The sequence below is a fragment of the Pelodiscus sinensis genome, chromosome 2, assembly GCF_049634645.1.
Source record: "Pelodiscus sinensis isolate JC-2024 chromosome 2, ASM4963464v1, whole genome shotgun sequence".
In the NCBI taxonomy this organism is placed as follows: Eukaryota; Metazoa; Chordata; order Testudines; family Trionychidae; genus Pelodiscus; species Pelodiscus sinensis.
The window spans coordinates 25,337,225-25,356,179 of NC_134712.1; the positions used below are offsets into that span (position 1 = coordinate 25,337,225).

Genomic DNA, 18,955 nt, shown 5'->3' on the forward strand with positions numbered 1-18,955 from the left:
TATTCAAAAGGGTCCAGGGCTCCCAGCTACTGCCACTGCTACTGTTGTAGCAGCCGGATTCCTAGGCCCTTTAAATTGCCACCAGAGCCGTGGATGGTACTGAAGGGCTGGCTGGAGGAGCCTAGCTCTCTGGCCCACTGCTTCTGTCCCAATCCTTCTAGGAGCATGGATCTGGGACACCCCCCCCCCCTTCCTATCTTGCCTAAGGACCTGGCATTTCTGTTACCCCCCTTCCTGACACAATGTCATTCTTTATGTGAAGTATTTTCTATATTATATTTTCTATATTCTGGTTGCTTCTTCTAATTAGGAAAATAACACACACATGAAGGAGTATAGGAGATAATATTTCCAAGGTCACATTTTTGTGCTCATTTTGTATTGCTTCTTTGTTCAAAAAGGAGTGGGGGTAGGGGTAGAAAGCTGTCTCAAACCAATTTATGTGACCGCAGAATTCATGGAAATGATATTAAATTATATAATTGCTTCAGGCTTGAAAGAAGTAACTACACTCAATTCAAAACCAGTCTTTTGAAGTCAGTTTTGTTCAACTTTACATATTTGATTCAACTCCACATGATGTAGGGGTCCCAACTTTGACTTCTGAGAAAGGCAAAGGTGCCTTTGCATAATTGTTGGGGATTTTTTTTCTATTTTGATATATTAGATGAGTTGTCAAGAAATTGGCACACGTGTTGTGTAGAATTTCCTCTGAAGAAAGCAATTTTCAACAAAGATGTCTGCAAAATTTAGCAAATGGTATACATTTAAAGTTAGGTGTTAAATATAATTCTTCAAAGGAAGACACAAAAATAACCTTAAGAATTTAAATATTAAAAACAGAACAATTTTTTCTGTCTTTTTTTCCTATAGCCTACTTGTATCCTACTTTTGGCAATATATTGTTAAAACAGTTAAAGCCTTTTTATTCTTTTTTTAACGAGAACTGAATTTCATGTTTGTGAGAAGTCCCTGGTGGACAGCCATGCAGTCTCCATATCTTTAGCTACCTAACAAGAAGAGCACAGGTAGTAGCAGTGGAAGGTTCAGCAGAACTGTGTTAGCTTATATATGAGCTTCCATGATCTTCTGAATATACCATTTGAGGGGAGGCAACTTCAGACTGTGAAGGTTTCCCAGAGTTCAAGGAAATGCAAAGCTGCGTCCTTTGAGTTTCAGCTGTCTAGCACCACACAAAGAATATGTCTACACTGCACGCTTATTTCAAAATAAGCTATTCTGGAAGAAATACTCCAAAATAGCTTATTTCGAAATAGTACATTTACATTACAGGGAAACCTCAAAGTTAGTTTGAGGCAGGCTTCCCTAATGTGGATGCACTATCCATGTAGTTTCCTTTCATGGTTTCATTCAGAGCTTTGCTTCCTTCATCTATAATGAGGTTATCATTAGTAATTACTTTAATGCTGAGCAGTCCTTCCAGGGCTGTAATTTTGAGTATATGTCTATTGGCATGCACAGCCACCTGTAGCCACTAAATGATGTTGCAAATGTTGTCTGTTTGACGGACTTTGTCCATGCTTATGTATCATAATCCATTCCTCATGTTGTAGACCATAAAGACCCTGACTTTGGAGAGTTCTGCTAAGTTGCCAACAAGTGTGGATTGTGGCATCTTTTCAGCGTCTGAATCAGATCCTTAATATGCCAGATGGTTTATTTACTGCCCCCATGCTACTGTCTTGTACTGTACTGGTCATGATACCCCTGCTCTGCAGACTTTTAACTTCCTTGTATACTGGATTATGTAATGCCCCTGGAATTTTCCTTTGTGGGAAACAAATAGGTTCCAGTGAGGGGTATACATTTAATCACAGCTTTCCTTTGAGTCACTTGTCACCTTTGCTAGTCCTTTGAAACACCTTTGTTCCCATATAGTTTTTCAGTTGTCTGCAATGTCTACGAGGCTCTTCCTTTTGTTTCTTGCACTACAGCTATAAATCCTGATGCTTCAGCCTGAAAGGAACCATGGCTGTTATGGCTTCATTCTCCAGAAGGCTCTTTAGTGCTTACTATCAATTACCACAAATTTGAGTTTGGTAGCATCTGTCATTTTCAGGTAGCTCCTATGAGACCATGTCTTCCTATGGTCTGCATTATATTTTCATAATACATTATTAAGTTGGAACTGCTCTTTGTTATAGATGTGTGTGACCCCGATTCATTCCAAGGAATCATATTGGCGGAGGACCCACTATCCAGCTGACACTGAATAGAACATTTCCTCATTACTATTGTTGCATGCAGAGAGGATGGCATTGCTTTTTGTTGATGTCCTGTTATGAGTCTGAAACTGAGATGCTTTCAGACTGAAGGAGAACTCATGATACCATCATTCCTGTGTAGTGGGCCATCTCCCCTTTGTACAAGTCTGACAATCTTTTTGAGGGCTTCTTCTGTTCGTCCTAAAACGGTTCAATTAGTCACAAAATCATTGCAATAATGCCCTGGTATGGGGCCGATCACCTATATCAACTCATGCTGTTTCCCACACTATATGTACCTTACTGTGGGCATGAAACCATGGCCTCTTGCTCTCCATTGCTGTTTTTGTCCTGCTTGTACCCTGGGGCTACGTCTAGACTGGCATGATTTTCCGCAAATGTTTTCCATTAAAAGCATTTGCGGAAAAGAGCATCTAGATTGGCATGGACGCTTTTCCGCAAAAGCACTTTTTGCAGAAAAGCGTCCGTGCCAATCTAGATGCGCTTTTGCGCAAAAAAGCCCCGATCGCCATTTTCACAATCGGGGCTTTTTTGCACAAAACAAATCTGAGCTGTCTACACTGGCCCTTTTGCACAAAAGCTTTGCGCAAAAGGGACTTTTGCCCGAACGGGAGCAGCATAGTATTTCTGCGAGAAGCACTGATTTCTTACAGTAGGAAGACAGTGTTCTTGCAGAAATTCAAGCAGTGAGTGTAGACATCTGGCAAGCTTTTCCGCAAAAGCAGCTGCTTTTGTGGAAAAACTTGCCAGTCTAGACACAGCCTGGGTGTGTTTGACCTTCTAGGGCTTTCATCTTTTCTCTTGTGGCTTCCACTGAACAACCTATGACTAAGCTCTGTCTAATTTGGTGGTCCCACCATTGGTCCTGCAGACTACCCAGCCCTGAATCAGGAAGCCTATCAGGTCCCCAAAATTCCATGTAGTATCTAATCATGGGTGTAAAGCACCAGTGCAGGGGTTTATCCCTTCCCCTTATGATTTGTCTCTTCTGAAATCCAGTTTTGTTCTGCTTTGAGGGGTAACAAGTCCCTAGGACTAAAATGAGGCTTGAGGCAGTGTTGACCTCCAGAGTAGTTCCTGTAGTGCCTTGCTCCCCAATAAGGTACTGTTGCTTTTGTCCTTCTTCATGGCCAGGTCTACATACAGATTAAACTTTCCCTTTCACTGGGTTAATTAATGATCTGAGTTTGATTTGCAAAATCCAGGACTCTGGGAAGCTCCTGATCATGTTCAATGGCTCATGCTGCATACTGTGCAACTTCAGAGAATCAAGATACTGCCACCCAGTTTCATTTGCAAGGTGTCAGTGAATGCAAATTCACCTCAAAATGTAGAACTTTTGTAACCCCTGTAAGCTGTTGTTGTTTCCAGCCCAACTCTTTAATTTCCTAGAATTCTTATGAATCACTTTAGAGGGCTGGGAATGAGAACCTGGACCTGCAGAACCTGAGACAGCTAATGATGCTACAAACACTGTGGTGAGTACTGTGCAGAAAGCACCACCTAAAGGAGCCAACGTGACAGTACTCTGCAGTCCTCTTATTGGCCAAGTGCCCTATTTAAACTTGGTGGGATGTCTCAAGAAGCTGTTGTGGCAACCACATGGACTTTGACCTGCTTGCTACGGACTTTGCCTTGTTTCTTGATCTCCAGACTCAGCTGGATCTTGATACTTGCCTCCTAAATCATACTATCTCTGATCTTTGGTTTCTGACTCTGATTCCTGTCTCTTGATTACAGTCTCTGATCTCAGCCAGATACTAACCTTGTCTCTTTCTTACTGAACCTGGCTCTTGTGACTTCTCTGACTCTTGCTCAGTGACTACTGTCCCTGATGTGCAGACCCCAGCTCAGCTATAACCACTAGGCAGGACTGTCTAAAACCTGATCCTTCACATTAACTATCCCTCCAGGGAACATGGGCCCTCTAATTCCAGTGCCACTGAAAATAATATTGCTCCAGGGATTGTTACAGATGCAGGTCCTAATGCAGCCTCAGAGCTGAAGCTATGGTAGTGGGGCAACTGAAGAGTCACCAGAAAGCTTGGAGGGAAAGATTCCTTTCTCCTTCTGAATTTCCTGAGTCCTAGAGCCCACTCCAACTTAAGAGACTGGCTGCTCAGCTGAGGATTTACCCCAAAGAGATTTACTGCTATTGACCATTCTCCAAATGTTAAATATGAACATAACTTTTTACTACTTCAGGCCTGCACTACTTCTTGTTACATTAAATTATATTCTAGTTCTTTTTCTTCTTTATTCACTGTACTCATGCTGTGCTGGCATGCATCAGATATTGTTCCTAAGTCTTTTATTTACCCTTCTTCCAAGGGGTTAGTTCTAACCTTTGTAAGAAGACTTGAAGAAATTATTTATTATGGGGCGGTAGGCAAGTCATTTTTCACTCACAATTTAAAAGAAAAAGTGAGTGTTAGTGCCTAGTGACCTTCTACTCCAATTGTTTGAAGTTTCTGTTAAAACAAGACTTGATTTTATTCATCTTATCTTGTGATGATTTTAAGTGTTGCCCTTGACCCATTGTCCGAGTGTGAACAGTAAGAGTGGAAGAGGGTGTGATCACACCAGACTTCAGAACAATGAAAGTGGCAGGTCATACAAATTTAGCATTGTCAGAACATATTCTTGTATTTCTCCATAATTTTAATGCCATTATATAAATTGAAGGTATATCCTCTGCATGAGTGATGTGTACAGTCCTGGTAATTCAGCCTCCTAGAAAATATACAAGAAATAGACTAGATTTGGAGATGGGGTGGCAATTAAAAATTATTAGAGACAAGGGATAATTGTGAAATTTAGAGGTGATATGGTTAACAAGGGATATGCTAGAGGTATATAAAATGAGAAATAAGACATAGAAAAGTTAGTCTGTATTTTGTTTACCCTTTTGCATAATATAAACCTCAGAGATACCCAATAGAATTAAAAGGCAGTACATTAAAATTGATAGAAAGAAATATATTTTACACCCTATATAATAAACTTGTGGAATTCACTGCCATAAAGTATTATTGAGGCCAAGAGCTGTAAGAAAGTATTAGATAGCTATATAGATTAGATGGAATAAAAAAATTAGGGATATAGACTCTCCAAATATAAGTTTTATGCATTGATGGTTCTTCCAAGTTGTGGATCTTATTGTCTAAATGTTGCTATGAATTTTATATATCTATTATCTATATTCATTTCTGCATTAAAAGAATATACCTTGCATTAGACATTTTTATTGCTTTGCAATGTTGCCTATTACATTCTGACTGCCATAAACTTCATAAGCATTTATAACTTTGGATAGTTTCCATCACTGGAACACCATTCCTTTATTTCTTAATATAAGTTGTTTCAAATTTGTCCATATAATAAGAAATGCTGTATGGAACTAATCATACACTATTGAAGTCTCTGGAAAATTTGCCACTGACTAGTGTAAGCAGGACTATGTTCTACTTATACAATGATAGCACATGTAAGGATTTAGAAGCATTCTAAAAATGTATTGTGGTAAAATAAATGGCTATATCTTTGTTTTCCTGACATGAAAGGTGATCTGCAAACACTGTCAAAAGCCTGTAGCTTTTATAAACTCATTTTCAGGCTAGCATTGTTGAAATAGAAACACTACAGTTTATTTTATGAATTAAAGGATATGAGTAAAAATTAAATACAACAATCTTTAGGCTAATTAAAAATGAGTTGCTTTCAAAGAAGTGATTAAACATTTTTATTGTGAGCCACAAATATATACCAAGCAACTAAATTTCTTTGGACTATCAAATGTATGAATTGAACAATATGCAATGATAACATAAAATATCTTTTTAAAAATAGTTATCCAGAGAAATTGCATTTCAGATCTTATGCTTTTTAATTCCGATTAAAAATAAGATATACCAGCTTATTTTCATCTTGTTTCACATGCATTAAATAAAATGAATGTTAGTTACACCCGTATGATTTGTTCTTTAACAAAAAGACAAGCTGTAACATGTAATTTAAAAATTACTTGTTCCTAACACACTGATTAACTTTAAAAATAATGTTATTAAAAAGAAGTTTGTAGTTCTTTAGCAAAGTACCACAGATTACCAAAAAACTTCACTTTCTCTAGAGTTGACAGTTTTTAAGCAGATCTCCCCACTGAGTTATTACATTTGTGAGTTCTGTTAAATATTATGTCCCTATATACAGCTCTGAAGTGAGTTAATATAAGTGATAGCTAGCATCCATTTCAATTTGCAGAGAATTCATTTGAATTTTTAATAAATCAAATTAAATCACTGCTTCCTCTATAATATCAAAATATAGTTCTGTTATAATTAAAGTTGCAAGCTGCGCTGTAAACAGTTTAGCTACAGTTCTTTACTATTAGCTGTTTTTTAAAAACTAAATTGACTACTCTGCAGATCGATCAGCTATTTTATTTTTCAGAGCTAATGATCGACTACCTTTCAGGAGCTCCTTCTCCAAATCCAGAGCCTTCCTATGAATTTGTTTTTCTTCAATGTTTTCTTTCACCGTCTCATTAACAGATTCCGAGTCTTTATCATGCTTTCCCCTCTTGACTGTTCTCTGATCCACCACAGTGGAGTGATCTTAGGAAGTCATTTGACTGTCTTTCTTCTTTCCTTTATCTGTAAAACAGAGATAAAAGCACTTCTCTTACTTCTCTACTGATGAGGTGTGGTGGATGATAAGTACATTAAAGATTTTGAAGTGCTTTAAGATCTACTAATTAAATATACCATGTAAGAGTTAGGTATTATTATTAATTCCTCTTCTACACAAATCCCACTTTCATAGATGGAGAATATGCTGCAGCTGAAATATTTTTCTCCAGGAAGCAAGATTATCTCACTTCCATATCCTGTAATTTTCCTGATAGTCTAATTTCCATTTCTGGAGCTGCATCCTTGATAGACTAAGGTGTTGCTGGTGCAGAAAAGAGAACACTTGGATGAATTTGCAACTCTGTATCATCACTGTTCATCAACAAGGCATTTACTCTCAGATTATTAAATGACTCTGCAACATCAACATCCGTATGGATGCCTCATTGCTTCTGGATACCAAAATAATTTCTACTGCAAAAATCCATTGTTTATCTGTGTTGGGCAACATAACTGAATTCCCATCAGCTGGAAGCAGAGTTAGTTTTGAACAATCTATACATCTGTTATGTCCAGCCTTGTCTCTGAGATTCTACTAGATTGAACTAGCTAGGGACAAATAGGATCACAACACAATATTTTACAAATACCTGAGCCCTGGTCAGCACTAGGGCATTATTTAAATATAACCCCCCTGTCAAGGCTGGCATGACAAATGCAAGAGCACTCCAAAACCTTGCCTCTACAGGTTCTTGTATAAAAACTCCCCCCCCCCCCATCCTAATACCCAGATTTTGGGGAATCCGCTGCCACCACCCAAGTAATTCCAAGAAAAAACAGGAAAGAGATCACTTGGGAAAATCTCCTCCCTAAGGTAAAACTCTCCCCCTGCCCCAACCTCTGTTTTAGTTGGAGTTGGGAAAAAACAGAGGGAATTCACAGACAACAATGGACTCTGCCCTTGTAACTAGGCGCTGAGTCCTAAGGACGCAACAATCAACCAATCTCAGTTAATTAGAAAACAATTCTTTATTATTAAAACAAACCTACAGTTTCAAGCAAAGTGAAGTGGCTAGATGGAAAGACCCATCAATTGATATAGATACTCAGGGAAACCGCCTAGTCTAAAACTTAGTTACAAAGAAAAAAAAAACACAATTAACAGCTCAGGCATTATTTCCAAAATCCCAAACAGGGAAAACAATAAATCCTAATGGATTAGCTAAACTTTTCCCTACTTACACATAGTAAGAAATCTATTCTTGGAGAGAGAAGTGTCTCCCATCTCCCTTAATACTTGGAAGAAACTGTTCTGCCTCTCAAACACAGAAGAAGAGAAAAAAGCCCTCTTTTCCAGTTTGAAATTCCTATCTGAATTGTTATTGGCTGACCACCTGATACCTGCTAGGTACAGTCACCGACTGCTGGTCAGCACTCCTGATTATGACACCTCCTTAGGTCAAATTTATAAGTGGAGTGGCCACACTACTAAGCTTGTTATTTTGAAATAATGGGCTGCTTATTTCAAAATCTATACTCCTTCTTTCCATGAGGAATAATGATAATTTTGAAATAGTTATTTTGAAATAGGATTAGTGTGGACACTCTGGTACCGCTATTTCAAAATAATTATTCCCCAGAGTAATTCAGACTAATTACTCCCTACTGCTTCCTGGGGGTCTAAGTTAAGGTAGTGTATCCACATTAATGGAGCCTGCCTTGGACTAATTTCAAGGCTTCCCCATAGTGGGGACATTCTATTTCGATTTTGTAAAATTGGGAATTAATAAGTTGAATTTAGTTATTTAAAAATAATTTCCTAGTGTAGACATGCCCTTACAAACAAGATCAAGAACAAGAATAGGGTGAGACTATTACTGATTAATGAGGGGGAAACAATAATAGAAAATGCAACAATTGGTAAAGTGTTAAATCCTTTTTTAATTTGTTTTCATAAAAAAAATTAGCAGGAATCATTTGGCTGTCCTAATGAACATAAGGAGAAGAAGGATAGGATATGAAGCTAAATAGGGAAATAACATGTTAAGAATGACTTAGACAAGTGAGATGTCTTCATGTTTGCAGGGCCTGATGAGATACATTCTAGAATACTCTTCAGTTGGCTGAAGAGGTGAAGTCAGCAGCAGGGGAAACAGGGAAATCTGTGCCCATGTACTACACTGGCTCTAGCCCAAGGGCCTAACAGTGGTGGTGGGTTATCCTGTTGGGTGAGCAGATATCCCACTGTGACATGCTGACTAATGCCCTGACCACATGACCAGACTAATGTCTGGTTTCCCTGAGCTACTACTTACCCCTATCTGTCCATAGGGCTCCATTGCTCACTGATCCTTGGTCTCTTTGTGGTACTCAGAAAATGGCTATACTTGTCTGGCAGCAGTCCTAGGAGTGTTATGGGTGCTTATCTGGCAGCAATCTTAGCAGCTCCCCTTCCTCACCTCCAATGGCAGGGTTGGCCTACCTCAGTTTCTGATTTGGGAACCAGCAGTGAGGCAGAAACATCTGACTTCTTTCCTGGGTCTCTTCTAACCGAGCTAGAGGCCCTGCTTCTAATACTTTCTTTTCTACCTCTCTGCTTCTGGCATGAGGGGCAGGGCTTGCTTCAGTCCACTCACCATCATGACATGGCTTGGAGGGAAGCCACTCTGCCTCACTAAATACATTTATAAATTGTTCAGACAATGCTAAGTTGGGAGGGATGGCAAGTGCTTTGGGGGAAAGGGCTAGAATTCAAAATGATCTTGGCAAACTGGAGAAATAGTCTGAAATAAATAGGATGAAATTTTAACAAGAACAAATGAATGGTGCCACACCAAGGAAAGATGCACGAATACAAAGTGGGAAATGACTACCTAAGAGCTGGTACTGAAGAAAGGATTTAGTGATTGTAGTGAATCACAGACTAAATTAGAATCAACTATAAAACACCATTGTTGCTGATGCTAGCCCATTGGGGGCCCTAAGCAAAAATACTAATAATTAATAGGGGGCCCCTTTCGCTGCTTGGGGCCCTAAACAAATGTTTAGTCTGCTCATGCAAGGAAGAAATGAGAAACAACATGGGTGAGGTAATATCTTTTATTGGACCAACTGCCGTTCGTGAGAAAGCTTTAGATTAGGGTTCCTCAACAAGTGGCCCTTGGATTGCATGCAGCCCATGGACAGTTTGTTTGCAGACCATGGCCTGGTTGGGGTAGTGGGTCTCAAAGTGCGGGGGCCACAGCAGGAGCTCACCCTCCCTCTTCCATGCAGCGGGGGGTTTGGGGTTTGGACTACTGCGTCTATATGCGGCGACTTAATTCGGGCTACTGGCTTTTTTAAATGGTGACTGGCCGCGAATATGATAATCATGCACGGGATATTTAAATCTTGCACTTCATTAGCAACTTCAGTATGCTTCATTTGCCTCCCTAGTTCAAACTAAGGGGTAAGTGTAGACATACCCTAACTGAAAAAACAGTGAAAAGTCCCACAGCACCTTAGAACTAATTTGCAAGCTCTTTGAAACATGCCAATGTCTATAAATCCTGAAGCCATGTGTTAATTTGTTTTGGGGCTTCTACTTTCCTCCAGTGGAAGAAAGCTAATGCACTACCTTTTTACAGCACCTTTGTAGTCAGGAAGGATTCCTCACAGCAACTAGTCACAGGTGTCTTGTTTTAATATATTTTATTTCCCACATATGGACTGCTTAAAATATATGTATATATTGTATGAGGGTTTTTTTTTTGTATTCATAGTGTATATTGACACATTACCTCAATATTGGTGATGCACATAAGACAATTCAATCCACTCAAAAGAAAATTCAGCCCGCTCAAGGATAGAAAATGTTAGAGGGAACACTACTTTACACCCATGGGAACTCTGTCTGGTGGGAGGAGCTGAGCAGAAGCTCAGCCCCCAAGGGTGCCATGGACTGGACCCCGTGGTATCGTATCCCCTGAAGAGTTGGACACCCTGGGGTCACCTACCTGCCCACCCCTGCCTTGCCGCACCAAGCCTCCATGCCCTCTACCCCTCCATTTCCCTGAATCCCCCTGCGCCACCTTGACCCCAGCCCTGTTTCAAGGTGCACCCTTTCCCCCATCTTCCTGAACCCCCTCAGCCACTCTGCCCCCTAGCTTTAGCCCCAGGCACTCCTTGTCCCCATCTCCCTGCCGGTGGCCAGACACACTACCACCAGTCTGCTCCTGCTTCCAATGTTGCTCCTTGAACCCTCCCTTGCTCCTGCTCATTACCCCTGGCCAGACACCCTACTCCCAGCCTGCTTCTGCACCTTACCTCCCACCCAGTCCTTAGAATCATAGGACTGCAGGAGACCTCAGGGGGGTTGAGTCCAGCCCCCTATCTAAAGCAGGACCAATCCCAACTAAGTCATCCCAGCCAGGGCTTTGTCAAATTGAGACTTAAGAACATCTAAGGATGGAGATTCCACCACCTCCCTAGGTAACCCATTCCAGTACTTCACCACCCTCCTGGTGAAATAGATTTTCCTAATATCCAACCTAGACCTCCCCCACTGTAATTTGAGACCATTGCTCCTTGATCTGCCATCCGTCACTACTGAAACCTTGCACCCTCATCTCCTTCTGCATCCCACCTCCCTCCCAGATCCTGAACCCCATTCCTATCCCAATCACTGGCAGCCCTGTCCTGCACACTGAACCCCTCATTTTGTCCCCACCGCAGAGCCAAAGGGGGTCCATAAAATCCACTAACTCCAGAACCCCAGAAAAGTAAATGTGGCCTATGTGAAGCCCTTCAGTCCTCCCTGTTTCTTCCTCTTCTGAATCTCCTTACAATGTCTAAGTAAATTCTAGGTTTCAGTCCTCATCTTCAATTTCCTCCAAGGAACTGACTCAAAGTTACATTAAGGGACTTCCCCCCTCACCCCAAATGATCATCACCCCTCCATGACAACAATTGCAACAAAACAGTTAAACTGTCAGTCTCAAGCATGAGATGGAGCTTTCTAGGGAACTGGCCCATGAACTTGGAGCTCACTCTTGATTGGGTTCAAGATGATTGTAATCTTCAGCGTGACAAGCACAAAATGCAAAACTCCATTCCCCAGCATTCCCACAATAATGGCACATTAAAAATACAGTACAAACTAAACAACATACAGTCCCTGCATACTAGAGGGAAATGAGACTATGAAAGAAGTTCCATATTATTGTATTTTGGGAGGCATTGAACACCAAGAGGATGTAAGCCACAAAGGAAATAGATTCTCTCCATCCCACTTGCTCTGTTATGTCATAACACTTTATTTACCTATTCTCTTCCACTTATCTTCCCCGTCCTCATTGCCCTCCATACCTGGGGAATTGTGTTTGCCCTAATGAAACTCGCACTTCCCTTTGAGTCACTGGTTCATTTATCTTATTTAAGCCTCACCGTAAAAACTTCCCTTTCTCTTTTGCTGATGATGGACTTCCTCCTTAAAATATTTGGCAAAATAGTGTAAAGGACACTGTATAAAAATAAATTGTATTATACCATGGAAATGTAATTTAGATGAGGTCTAGGTGATAATTACATTCTTTCTCTTTTAAGACTGGTTTTATTTGTTGTAAATAAGTCACTTACAACATAAAAGAAAATTAGTTTTAGCCAGAAAAAATACTGGTGATGAAAGAAATATAAAATATCTGAGGAATTACGTTACATTTCAAAAGTATTCCAGTAAAAAGGGATGACCAGAATCTTTATATTACAGAACTATACAAAAGTAAAGCCATCTACAAAATCTCATAATAGATTTAGACAGACTTTGCTGACCAGAAACATTTATTTTGAAGTTCCAAAAAGTGAATCTTTTTTACAATCCCCATATCCAAACAAAAGGAAGTGACTGATGTAAACAGATTAAACTCCACTTATTTAACACCTTTCATCTGAGGCTATCACAGCTCTTTACTAGCACCATGTAGGTATCAGCAGGTGGCATTGTTACATATAACCTGTGTCTAGACTACACCTCTCTGTCGACAGAGAGATGTAGATTAGGCACGTTGAAATTGCTAATGAAGCAGGGATTTAAATATCCCATGCTTCATTAGCATAAACATGGCCTCAGCTTTTTTTCGACACGGAGCTTTTTCGAAAAAAATGGCAGTCTAGATGGGGATCTGTCGAAAAATAAACCCTTTTTCGACAGATCCTATAAACCTCATTTTTTGACGTGCCTAATCTACATTTTGACATGCCTAATCTACATCTCTCTGTCGACAGAGAAGTGTAGTCTAGACGTACCCATAGATTACTTAGCATGAGAGGAAATGCTCAGAGTTTGGAAGATGCTGCAGAGTGTTTATTCTTCTGAAACAAAGTTCTGCTAGAGGTAATGATCTCTGAAGATGAAGATACGTAAACAGCAGAAAAGTTTGATCTTTGCCAGCATCTCAGATTACACTTAAATCCTGAGGCAGATTTGCTCTCTGAGCCAAGATTCCTGACAGAAGGGATTATTTGCTTGCTATTTAGCTACATGTGGATGAAACAAGATATACAGATTTTGTGTCACTGCTTGTCCACTCTGTAGCTATCCTTCAGGACATCTACTAGCACTCAGCAGATGATGGTGTCAGATTGGGACAATGATGATGAAAGAAGGGGCAGAACTAGATTTCATTAATTAAGGCTCACCTTTTCACAGTGGGTATCATTAGACCGATTTTACAGACTAAGTGAATTGTCCAAAGTCACAGAGAAACTCTGTGTGACAGAGGGGAATATTTATTATAGCTATTACTTAAAAAGTGTAACAGGTGGTAAAACAAACAAACATGAAAACAGAAGAGACAGATTTTGATCTCACTTATGGTGTAAATCTTCAGAACCCCGTATTGAGTGCTGTTCTTACACTGCAGCTCCACCTTTAGGTTTGTATGGAGCTAAATATCTTCAAAGATGTGGGTGTCCTGGTGTACCCTGTGACACAAAAGACCTGAGTCTCAGCACCTCTCAAAGGGTCAAGGGCTCTGGAAAGAACTTGATAAGAATTTAAACTCTGCTGTTATCCCTCCATCCCAAATGATGTTAGCCATTTTTGCAACTATACTGCATTGTTGACTCATATTCAATTTATCAGAGAGGTAGGCGTGTTAGTCTGAATCTGCAAAAGCAGCGAGGAGTCCTGTGGCACCTTATAGACTAACTGACGAAGTGGGTCTTTGCCCACAAAAGCTTATGCTCCAACACTTCAGTTAGTCTATAAGGTGCCACAGGACTCCTCACCGCTTTTGCAGATTCAATTTGTGATCCACTATAACCCCAAGTATTCAGCAATACCACCACTTACCTAATACCTAACCAGTTATTCCTCAAGTTGTAGATGTCCTTTTAGATTTACCTTTCTAGGGCTGCATCTAGATTGCAGAGTTAAATTGGAAAATGATACCCAATTTGTGGTATGCAAATTGCGTATCTTTTTCTGATTTACTTTCAAAAGAGGCTTTTTCAAAATCTGGCACATCTAAACAGTGTCAAATTTTGGAAAAAAAAGTGCTCTTTCAACACATCCCTTATTCTTCATAGAACAAGGTTTACAGGGATGATAAAAAAGCATGTCCGCTTTTTCAAAAAAAATTTCTGAGGTACCCCAGAGAAGCAATGCAGTCTAGACATAGCCTAAGTGTAGAACTTAGACTTATATTTGCTAAATTTAATCTTGTTGATTATTGAATAGTTCTCTAATTTTTCAAGATAATTTTGAACACTAATCCTGTCCTCCATTCGCAAATTTTAAGAGTGTATTCTCCAAGTCATGAATGTAAATATTGAATGGTACCAGACCCATGACTGCTCCCTGTGAGACCTTACTTGAGCCATGCTCCAGACTATCAGGAATCTATTGATAACTAGACTTTGAGCATGGTCTTTCAATCAGTTGTTCACACTGTAATATTAATGCCATGTAGACCACATTTCCCTTGTTTGCTTATGAGAATGTCACATAGGACTATGTCAGAAGTCTTACTAAAATAAAGATATACCACATCTACTGCTTTTCCCTATTCACTACACTAGTAAGCCTATGAAAGAAGGATGTTAGGTTAATTTGACATGATTTGTTTTAAACCAATCCATGCTGGCTATTCCTTGTAACGTATTATCACCTCAGTGCTCATAGACTGATGGTTTAATAATTTGTGCCAATATCATGCAAAATATGAAAGTTAAGCTAACTGTTCTATAAGTAGCTGCAGAGTCGGAGACTTCAAATGTTACATGATTATTATTAATGAAGAAAGCCATTTGTTCAGTGGCCTGCCTAAATAAATAGTATCTCAGAGCTTGAGAAAAGGATAAGTATGTAAAGCCAAATGTAAAACTGAATGAGATTTGAACATTAAAATGAATCTCAAAGCAAGCTAAAGAATGTCTCTCTACTACCAACTATAAACGGGGACAGTGATACAAGGTGCCAAACTGAATCAATTTCAAACCAAATGAAGTCATTTTCTTTGCTTCCTAGCTTTCTCATCATGAATTCTCTCATCCTGCTGCAGCCACTTAGTCTTAAGCAATGAAAGCTGACTAAAGTACCCTTAAGCTGCTGTTCTAATCATGTTTTCCAAGTCATTTCCTGTTTTCCTGCTGATATCATAAACAGCCTTGCCAAAAACCGTTTTCATCTAGAGGAGGAGAGATTCAACCTGTAGTTAATTAAGTTCTTATAGCTGATACTCAATCTGATAGCTGCTGCAGGTATTAGCAGGTTGAATATTTACAAGATTAATTAAAATACACAAAATTACAACCTTTCTCTCTTCATTTAAATAATGTTAAGGTTAACTTGTGACACCATGGAATACATTTTCATAAAGATTCACACTTTAAACTGGCAATTGCATGCCTAATTGGGCACAAAGTAATAATTGCATATGCTTAGGCACATTCAACAGGTGCCACTTCAGAGAATTAGAAACTAGCAAATGCCACAATGAGAGTTTACAAACTACTACATGCATAAAGAGAGAAAGACTATTCCGATGATCTGCAGTACTGTTTATGTCATTTTGATATATTTATTAGTGGTCCTAAGAGTGAATAATTTGGTGGCAAAATTTGCAGATGATATAGAAGTTGAGTCAGTCAAGAAAAGAAGTATGTGTGGCATTCCTGAAAGACCCAGCAAAACAGGACAATTGGCAGCATGATAGCAAATTGAATTAATGGTTGACAAATTCAAGGTATGCAATAAATTGGACTGTTTATACACATTGCTGGGTTTTATATTTATTCATGAAAGAGCCCTAGGATAGACATTTCAAAAGTGTATGCATTATGTAGGACCTAATTCTCAATGATATTCACTATGATTTAGATTTCTAACAATAGATGTTTTAGAAAATATTACCGATAGGCATCACTGTGGACAGCTCAAGTAAAAACACAATAGGGGTACAGAAAGAAACAAAAAATGTGTGATGGTGGAAAATACTGAAAATACTACATTGCCATCAAAACTGATGGTTAGTGTTCATCAAGATCATTGGGGAAAATTCCAAAGTGACACAGCATTCTGATAGATCAAGTACCATCCAAATTAATGTCTAAATAAGTTCTTAAAATGGTCTCTCAGGTTGTTCAGTGTCTATCATTGATGATCTTATTGTGCCACCAAAGATTTTGGTGACAATGTGATCACTGACCATGTAACAACATTCCTTAGTAAATATGCTTCATAATATTTTGGTCTTCAATCCTTATAATATGGACATACTGTATCATGACCAGTGGAATTGGAAGGAGAAAGCAAGTGTTCCCTGGGGTGGACTGATATTCATGGTACAGCAATAGAACAGAGAATGTAATACATTCCATTGGAAGCAACTCATCCACATGAGCAGAGTCACCCTCACATTTTAATAAATTGCCACTTGTTCAACATTTACTTGCATTCTTTCTGAATGAAACATTGACCTAGAAAGCTGCAGGAAATTTAATTTTGGTCACCTCTAAGATTTAAAAAAAGATACTGTGCAAATGGAAGGATTCTAAAGATATGTGCCAAAATAATTAGCAACTTGAATGCAAAGGTTTCCACATGACAAAACAGTAAAATCTTAGGAGTGTTGCTTTGTTTGGACAGGGGCAAATAAAATGGATCAGAGTACTGGATATATAAAAGGCTAAATTATATGGTACAGGTTAAATTGGACAGTTTCCATTTCTTCTATCTTTATGCAACAGAAGGTGATACTCAATTAATTTGAAAGGCAACAATTTTTAAGATGATACAAAAATAATTTTATAGGACACATTTAATTTGTGGAACTCGTTGCTGCAAGCCATCTTTGAAGTTAAGAGCTGAGTAAGATTGTAGTAAGAACTGGACATTTATATGGCTAATGAGGTCTTTCACCATTACCTGACCAGAAAAACAGTTTACAAAATATTGAAGCTCTTGAATCAGGGCACAAAACAGTCATTAGTTGCCCAGCATTCGGAAGACAATTCCCTTGGGCAAGCTTTTATGAGATTATACATTCTTGGATTTCTTGCCCTCTTCTCTGAATGACCAAATGCTGGTCAATGTCCAAAACAAGATACTGGAATAAATGTATAACTAGTTTTTTCTAGGCAGGCAGACAAATTTTAAAAACTCTCTAAATTGTTCTAAATTGTTCAGTGTGAATTCGTCACAGCACAGTCATCAAATATACTATTATCTGGTACCATTCCCTTCTTGAATGTGGGGAGATACAATGGTAGTATTGTTGTTAGCTTCATGCAATCCTCAGATATCTTTTCTTGGCTCTAGCAGTTTTCCATACATAGAAGCTGGGGGAACCTTGCCCTGCATCAGTTCACAATATTTCCACAGCTACTATTCCTTCCTGCCCAGAGAGATGGACTAAATGTGAGGAAGTCAGGGTGGGTAAAGGGTTGTTGCTTACATCCAAGTGTGCTAGAGACAGTGGGGAAGCCACCAGGAAGACATGGGTTGGATTTGGTGGGCATTTGGGGCCAGATTTTTGGAAGTTAGTTTCCAGATTTAGACTTACAGGAGTGAGGCATGTTTACAAAAGGGTCCAATTTGTGTTTCTCACATAGTTTCCCTGATTATTGCCTGGCTCAGTTAACACCCCTTGCATAACTAAGCACTTGACTGGGATCACAGATCAGAGATGTAGATATACAAACAACTAGAGATGTAAAAGTGATTGCAATCATTGGTGGGTGCAAAAATGGAGGAGGCCTGGTTAAATCTGCACTAAACTATCCAGCTTCCAATCCCTCTCACATGTATCTTGCTGTAGTTTTTTTCTTAGGGAGAGACAGCAACAAAACCTGTATTTTTAATTTGGGATTCAGCCAAGGGATTTTCTGTTTCCAGTGGGTTTTTGTCTTATACATACAGGCATTCTAATAAACTGTAAACATGCATTATTGGTAACTCAGGCTACGTCTAGACTGCAAGCCTCTTTCGAAAGAGGCTTTTTCGAAAGATACTTTCAAAAAAGCCTCTTTCAAAAAAGAGCATCTAGACTGCAAGCAGTTCTTTCGAAAAAGCAAGCCACTTTTTCGAAAGAAAGCACCCAGGCAGTCTGGATGCTCTCTTTCGAAAAAGCCCTGTTTGCATTCAAGAATGCCTTTTTTCGAAAGAGCACTTTCGAAAAAAGGCGTTCTTCCTCGTGAAATGAGGTTTTCCGCCGTCGAAAGAAAAGCCGCGTTCTTTCGATTTAATTTCGAAAGAACGCGGCTGTAGTCTAGACGCAGGAGAAGTTTTTTCGAAAAAAGGCTACTTTTTTCGAAAAAACCCTTGAGTCTGGACACAGCCTCAGAGTCTTTCTGACTGTTAATGTCTGTAACAAGTTTACAGCCATGTTTTTGCTACTCTAAAATCATATTGGTTTTTACTAATGGTTAAAAACATTTATGTAACTAAAAGGAACAGAACAATAAAATAACTTGAAAAACAGTATGGAAAACGTGACCCTGAATATATACATATGTGGTAGTATTGTTGTTTGCTATCACCACTTTGTTGACCTTATATTGGGTATGTACTGAAATGTAATCAGACATGACTGGATTGAAATT

At 39.1% G+C, this 18,955-nt stretch overlaps 1 long non-coding RNA gene across 1 annotated transcript in view; it reads right to left on the reverse strand.

Moving 5' to 3' along the window:
- Nucleotides 1-6,018: 6,018 nt before the first annotated feature.
- The window catches only part of LOC142826697 (uncharacterized), a 195,789-nt gene continuing 182,852 nt past the window's right edge, over nucleotides 6,019-18,955 (reverse strand). Inside the window, exon 3 of the long non-coding RNA XR_012900900.1 lies at nucleotides 6,019-6,898. This is a non-coding gene — a long non-coding RNA (uncharacterized LOC142826697). The remainder of the gene's footprint in view (nucleotides 6,899-18,955) is intronic.